This window comes from Camelus dromedarius, chromosome 13, assembly GCF_036321535.1.
Source record: "Camelus dromedarius isolate mCamDro1 chromosome 13, mCamDro1.pat, whole genome shotgun sequence".
Classification (NCBI taxonomy): Eukaryota; Metazoa; Chordata; class Mammalia; order Artiodactyla; family Camelidae; genus Camelus; species Camelus dromedarius.
In genome coordinates, this window is record NC_087448.1 from 21,773,799 (window position 1) to 21,782,624 (window position 8,826).

The window sequence follows — 8,826 nt, forward strand, 5'->3', positions numbered from 1 at the left end:
TGTATTCATATAGTTATAACCTTTTATATTTTATTATGTCTTATTAATATTCTCCATAAGTCCATATATGGTGTTTTACTTCATGTTATCTTTAGAAAAACAGAATTTCAAATTTGTAGTCAAATATGTCACTATTTTAAAAATTATTTTTTACATTAAATCCATTTCAAAAGGCTTTTAAAAATCAGTGTTGTAATACTTAAATATTTCATTTACTGTGCATTACAGATTGCACTGTACATATGTAATAATGTTTATACTGAGTCTATTTATTTATGCTAAATATAAACGTGTATTCACATTTATTCTGATTAATTTTAGAACTAGTGAGACTATGACACCACTGAATATACTGTGGACATTTATGATTTTCAAATTAATTCCACATATCTCAACTATTGGCAAGCTTCTTATTCCTTTGCTTTTTAGTAAGACTTACAGAATATTCAGTGTCTCTGCTCCTAAGGAAAGCAAATATTCTACTACTCTTTTATCAGAATTGGGACTGGATTATTTTTGTCTTAGTGTTTTATTATTTCTAGGACACATTCAGAAGAATAAATGCTTAGTAATTATTAGCTGAGCTGCTTGAGTTTTCTTAGGGATAAATTTTTATCCAATACAGAGAATCAAAATTTAATTTATTTGGTGCAGGTCTCAATGGCATATCTGACTAATATAACAAAACCACATATTCTATGCTGAAGCATGTTCACTTAGTAAACTTAAGCATATTTAGTGAGACTCACTTTATGACATTTAATGAAGAAACCATTTTAAAATTTACCTTTAGAAATTTCATCTTGTATAGTTTTGACCATTCTTACTTTTACTTATCTTATCTCTTGGGCAGAGCATATCATACATAAACACATACCCATACACCTATTAAAGGGAAGATATGTTGGAATTTTTAAACAAAAATTTGAAGATTATTTTTAAAACTTAGAAATTACGGTACTCTTTGAGGTCTGCTTTTGTAAAAAAGCAGAAAATCAGTTTTTATTACAGAAGAGCTCAGTATACCAGACATTTTGGAAATTAATTAAAATATATGTGTTATTTTTCTTTATGTTTAACATTACTTGGAAATAAAGTTACAGTTTATAAAATTCAAGAAAATCATATAATGTATGGCAAAACAAAACATAAGAGCTTCACAGTGTAAGTCTGCTTCATCTTTCCCAAGGACAAAATTTTTCCCAACAGACTAATTACTAGCTCAGACTGGTTATTTCCTCTTCTAAGGTAATTAATATTGCCATGGTTTCATCATGACAATACACTATAACCTACAAAGGAGCTGAATATGTCTTTTCTGATATTCCTAAGATACGCTTTAAGACTTAATAGGAAATCATTCTTATTTTATTATTTGTTTTGAATTAATATATCTATATCTCTGAATATTCTTAGCTCATCCTCTTTACAAGCAGCATCTCTAAGGGGTGTGTGTGTGTTCACTTATTTTCTGAAAAAAATATAAAAAATATTTTGCTTAGCTTTGTACCTTAAATATGTCATAAATATACTTTCACACAAATTTTCTAAAACAAAACTCAGTTAAAAAATAGAGCTATCTCAACCTAAAAGATGAAAGTATGAATAAAAATCTAACCTCAAATAAAGAAGAGGTTTAGAGTTACAATATTAAAATACTTAAGCTGTTACTTAAAATCAAATACACTACACCTCAAAGACTTAGAAAATACTGTGTGACTCAGAATTTCTAAGCCAAGAGGTGTCTGCTCCCCTTTCAAACTTTGACTCTTTGGTCCAGCATTCCTTATTTTACCATTGTGTATAATTTAAAAAATCATCCCTATATTTTTCTTTCAGAATTTTATTTTCAAAATTGATATTATAATTTAAATTTACTCTATACTGAAACTATTTAAATACTATCATAAGTCTTGATTAAAAATTGTTTCACCTGCCAACTGTCATTTTTCCTTTCACCTATGTGTTATTACATACAATTGGGTCATTAAATTTCCACATAGTTGTAAATTATCCAGCTAGCTTGCTTTTATCTAGTCTCTAATCTTGCTGAGGTCAGGATAGATATACTTTATGCTCTAAATTATTTTAAATTCAGGCAAACTTTTTTCATTGATAAGTATATATTTTATCTTGGTGTGCCATATGTGCTGTTGAATAGAATGTTCTAAAATTATCAGTTAGGTTAAACTGATTGATAATTTGTGCTAGTGGTCTACACTGTTACTGATTCTCTTGTCTAATTGTTTTAATAAAAACAGAGAGGATTGGAGAGATCTTCAACTATAATTTAGCATTTATCTACTGCTTTTTTTTGGTTATATCTGATTTTATTCTGTGTATTTTGAGACTGCAAGTAGATACATGTACACTTAGGATTGTAGTGTCTTCCTGATAAATTGATCTTTTATTACAGTGCATTATCCCTCTTTATCCCTGGCATTGTTCTTTAAATTCTACTTTGTCTGATATTAATGTAATTACTAAGGCTTTCTTTCTATTCATGTTGCATAGGATATACTTCTCCCTATTTTAACCTATGTGTTTCTGTATATTTAAATTGTGTTTCGTAGCACCATACAGTACCTTAGCTTTTCAGTCCAGTCTGACAGTCTGCTTTTTATTTCAGCGATTTGTATCATTTACATTAACTTTAATGTTTGATGGATTTAAGTTTAGACTGATCATGATCTCTTAAAAATATTGTCCTATTCCCTGGCCTCCTTTCAAATTAACTTTTTTTTTAAACAGTTTGGTATTACATTATACATACAAAATTGACTTCTTAGCTGTTCTTCATTGTTTAATCTTATTTTTTCTGTGATTATCCTTCACTTTATAATATGTGTCTTTAACTTATTATAATATACCTTCAAGCAACCTCATACTTCGTATAAAGTGGAAAAATCTTACAAATATTTCAATTTTTTATCTCCTGTAAATTCAACAAAAGCACAGACAGCAAAAGCATAAATAGACAAATGGACTACATCAAACTTAAAAACTTCTGAGCATCAAAGAAACAATCAACAGATCGAAAAGGTAACCTATGGAATGGAAGAAAATACTTTCATATTATGTATCTGATAAAGGGCTATTATTCAAACTAGATAAGAAACTACTACAGTTCAACAGCAGCAGTAATAAAAATAACAAACTGGCTAAAAATGGGCAAAGACTTTGACATTTCTCCAAAGAAGACACACAAATGGGAAAAAAGGTATATAAAAAGATGGTCAACATCACTGAGCATCAATGAAATACAAGTCCAAAGCACAATGAGCTATCATCTCACTTCTGTTATGATATCTATTCTTTAGGAAACTAAAAGGATAACAAGTATTTGTAACGATGTGGAGAAACTGGAATCCAAGTACTCTGTTAGTGGGAATGTGAAATGGTGATTCTGCAATGGAAAACAGTATGGGGGTTCCTCAAAAAATTAAAAATAGAATTATCATATGATTCAGCAATCCCACCTCTGGATATAGAAGCAGAAGAATTGAAATTAAGATCTCAAAGGGGTATTTGCACTCCCACGATCATTGCAGCATTATTCACAAAAGCCAAGATATGAAAACAATATAAACATCCATCCACAAAAGAATGGATAAAGAAAATATGCTACAGTGGAATATTATTCAGGCTTTTAAAAAAAGGGAAATCCTGCCCTAAGCAATAATGTGGATGAACCTTGAGGCCATTAGACTAGGTGAAATGAGCCAGGTACAGAAAGATGAATACTGTCTGATTCTATTTATATTATACTATTTAACAACTCAAATTCATAGATAAAGTGGGATGGTGGTTGCCAGGGCCTGGGGAGAGAGGGAAATGGAGAGTTGTTGTCTAATGATTACAGAATTTCAACTTTGGGGAATGAAAAAGTTCTAGATAGCTGTTGTACAACAACACGAATATTGTTAACACTACGAAACTGTATGCCTTAAAATTATCAAGATGGTACATTTAATATTTTTACTACAATAAAAACTATAATTGGGGAGACTCTGTGTATATGGAATCTCTTTGTAATATCTTCTCAAAATTTCTAATTCTGAATATTTTCTAAAATATTTTATTTAAAAGTTAAAAAATAAAATCTAGATTTGAAAGTAAGTACAATAAAAGATAAATATAGACAACTTTTTAAACAAATATGGAAAAGCATTTTTTAAATGACTTCTTGTGTACTGTTATTAATTATGAGCATTTCAATGAAGCCATTGGTATTATTTTAAGAGTTAATTAGGTAGCAGACATGGAAATGGTGTCTAGAGAAGACAGAGGGGACCTGTATTGTTCAGCCTAGGACAACATAGTTGCTCTGCATAGTAAATTATTATGAGGGCAATAAAAGAGACCTGTGCAGAAGAAATAAAAGAAAGGAGTTGAGATGAGGAAGATAAAAGTTAAAGGGTCAAGTAGGGGTCATATCATGAATGGCTATGAATGGCGTACTAAATGTCTGGATTTTATCTTGTAGTATATGGGGCATTGTTAGGGAATATTTGTAGGGGACATGATCTCCCAAATCCATTTCACCTCCCTCATTGTGTTGTAATAAATAAATTTTGGGAAATGATCATCAGCTCCAGAAGTGGGTACCAATCAGCCTTCATCAATCATGGTCACCCCATCTGCCTTATCCTTTTGATACAGGGATGGAAACACCCAAGAAAATTTGACTCAATAAAAAGAGGAGGAGGTTTATCAGTGGCTTCATGATGGGAAGCCTACTTACTATTAAGATAGAGCACTTTGGTTAAATCAGAAATCTTGGGACTCTGGCTACCACTACAGCCATCTAAAACCACAAGGGGAAGAATCCAGACTGAGAAAGTAGAGCTAATAGAGCCACCATGATCAAGTTGTACATGAATTCCAAACTACCACTGCACTTCCTCTGTTGTGAGCCAATGAAATCTTTTATTGCTTGATCCAGTAAGAATCACATTTCTATTTCTTGGAGCTCAAACCATCTTCCTAATGAATGTTTTAGCAAGAAAAAAGGTCAAAAATAATTATTATTTTTATAAAGAGTCAACCATCTTTTAAATATCTTTTTAAGTTAGAAAATGAAGATATATTATTATATTAGTATTCTATGCTACATAACAAATTACCACAAACAGAAGTTTAAATAGCCCACATTTATTATCTCACAGTTCTAGAGGTCAGAATTCTGGGTAGTTTAACTGAGTTTCCTGTTTTAGAGATATCACAAATCCAGGTCCATACAACAACACAGATGACCTTCCAAAGCAGTGCTGAATAAAAGAAGCAAAATGGTACATATTGTATAATTCTATTAATATGAATTTCAAGAACAGTCAAAACTAATCGGTAGTGCTAGAAATTAGAAAGTGACTCTGTCTAGAATAAAGATTGATGTGAAAGGGGGAGTCACAAATGACATTTTCTAAATGATGAAATTATGCAGTACCTGGATTTTTAAAATTTTTTGTTTTGATAGTGTTTCATTAATAATTTTTGCTTGTCTGTTTGTGAGGAATATTGGTGTATCATTTCCTTTTTGTTTTTAGGATATTCTCTCTCCATTTGCAATATAAGGAGAGAAGGAACACTCATGGATCAACCTACTGCTGTTAGCATAGAAAGGTTGCTAAAATACTTGTTTTATATATAAAACTGCAGATTCTACGAATGTAGACTTGTGCAAAATTTAGGATTGTCATTCATATAGAATGTCCCTGAATTTGTGCAACATGTTAGTCCTGAAATAAAAACATCAAAACAACAAAAACACATTATGAAACATGACTTATTTTTGTATTTGTTGCTTTAAGATCAATTCAATTCTTAAAGAAACTCTTTTAGCAAATTCTACCAAGTATTATTACCTTTGTAAAAGGACACGTCAAGTCTCACTTCATTTCACTCTTTTGTTTTCATTCAGAATCAAGAATCTATCCTGGAAATAAAAATTGTTAGTTATTACTCAATGTCAGCTGAACACTCCAGCAATTTCAGAATCATAGACAATTCTAAGCAATGATTCTTTGTCATAATAAAGAATAAACAGAAATAGGAAAGAGTTTGTATTGTCAAAGCAGATACTACGTTTTACCACATCAAGTCCTCTATATGTTTGTCACAATTACAGCTTTTTGGCTTATAATCCACAAACTAAAATTGCTGAAATTGGCCTTGACAGGCCCAGCTAATTGGCTCCCAAAGAGCCGTTATGTTCTACCTGGTGAACAGTCCGTGAAGTACGCAGCCACTTGTCCAAACCACTCACAGAGCTAATTACAAAGCAGCAGGAGATATTACATGGTAATAGGCCATGCACTGTTATTAGTACATAATAATTCAATACCCAAATCATCAATTACAGTACTCTTGCTATCTTGAAGAAAATGGTATTGTGCAGGAATGATTACTTAGGGACCCTCTCTGAGTAGAAACCATGCTATTTTTTATTGTCTTAAATGACTAATATTTCTTATCTTCCCTAGGAGATTAGAAACGCTGTCTAGTCACCAAAACCAAAAGAAAATTAAATTAAATTAAACAAAAAAAGGAACAAAGAAAAGGTATTGTTATGCTCTGCATCAGAAAAAGAAATATGATTCAAATGCTATTTATTTGAAGACTGCTATTGCTTAATTCTATTCTTTGCAATTTTTCGTGTTCCAATGTTTTATCAAATTGTTTAATTTATATTCAATTTTAGGAAATATTTAAAATATCAATTATAAATTTAGTTTAATAAATATTTATATACTATCTATACTAAAACATGCATATCAGAGATGTCATTACTATCATTCTTTCAGAATGATCAATTTATATTCATACAGAAGTTCTCTGCTTTAGCTTAGTGAATCATCTGAAAGTAATAAGCTCAAAAAATTACATTTTAAGTTCAATTTATTCCAGACTATGTCTGAGAATTTTCTCTGCTTACTTAATTACCTTCTTTCAACAATTTATTTTACAATCAGGTTCAGCCATATCCCAGACTTGTTTGATCTTGGTTTGGGGTCATTAACTCTGATGTGTTCTTGTCCTTAAGGAAAACATGAAAATTCTTGTACTTAAGCACCCTTCTAAAGTTTTTTCTTTCTTCTTTTCACTTGTTTTCCTTAAAAATAAATTTTAATAACTTTTATTTAATTATAATTTAAGCCATTTATATTTCAAAACATAGTTTTTATCTTTACTCACTAAAAGGGAGTATAATTCTTTAATTCTTATCCATTTTATTAATATTAGAATCTCTCATTAACTCAATGCCTGGAATTCAGTGAGAGAGTAGAAATGAAGACAAAGTGAGAATTAGTATCCATGTGAAGGACCCTGTTACATATTTTGTATATAATTAAATGAAGGATCTATGCCCCAAATGGGATTGAATGATAACTTTCAGTCATCTGTATCTATTTAGAAAATTCAAAAGGAATTTGAAATTTAAGTGAGCCAGTATTTATCGGTTAGTTTATGAATCATTTTACTGTACAAATATGATTTCTGCTAAAGATCCCTCATCTATTAATTATTATTTATCTTAAACAATTCAGAATTTGCTCATATAAAATGAGCTTATGACATGAAACTTGAAGTTAACACCTCTCCTTGTTTGATCAAAAGGGACTTAAATTTAATTTTTAAAAATTGTTTCTGTAACTATGTTATGGATTCCTAAAATCCCCATATCCTAAGCACAGTTATTTTCTAAGACTTTTTCATTATCATGAATGTTCTTGAAGCTGAAAGACTACTCAACTTGAGGCCACATTATCACAGACCTTAAGCCATAATTCAAAATTATTCATTACATTAGTTCAAGTGTTAAGAAATTGCACTAGAGAGTCAGGGAGGTTTATGATTTATTGTTCAATTCCTACTTCTGTCACTTATTTGAATGACAGTTGGAAGTTAGCCAAATCCTCTAAGTCTGTGTCTCTTCAACTGTATGCAAGGCTGGGATGTGCTTTGGACCTGGAAATAACTGGGGCCTATGTATTTAAACCAATGACAAGTTACTAGTCCTTTATGGAAATCTCATTTTGATAGAGGATTTTATTTGTGTGTGTGGTCTAACTGACTACATCTAATTGTTATATCTTAAAGATGCTTAATTGCTACCACACCTTAAAAGTGAAAAGGCAACCCAAGGGATAGGAGGAAATATCTGCAGAACATATACCCTGATAGTGGCAATGGTTTCACAGGCGTATACGTATGTCCAAACTAAGCACATTACAGACATTAAATATGTGCAGTGTTAAAAATATAATTTATACCTCAATAAAGCTGTTTAAAAAAAGAAGTGGTAAATATGTTTTAGCTGGTGGACTAGTTAGTTAGTGATTCCGTCTCTTTATCATCTATCTATCTGTCCTTCTATCTATCTTATTTTATTAGAATTTGTTTTGAATGCAAAGTGATTAATCAAAGATTTATGGAAGGGGAAAGATGTAAGAACTAGGTTTCTTTATTAAAATAAATACACTGATTTTTAGTTCTGTTTTTGATTTCTTTTTTTTTTGCTAAAAGCTTTATTGATAGTAATAGTAGATATCTTTCATTCTTTATATTTTTCAGTTTAAAGGTTATTAGTACAGCTTTTTTCATTGAAAGACTTAAGAAACATTTGTATTTGATTTATAAATTTATATAAGTGAGGGTTACTATCTTCTCACATACTATATGAATGATCTAAAAAAGATCATTCTATTAACTGATCACAAAGTTCAGCTGTCATTCAGTAAAATAGCAAAATAATGGAGATATTTCATTCTTTTTTTTTAATATTTTTTATTGAGTTATAGTCATTTTACAATGGTGTGTCAAATT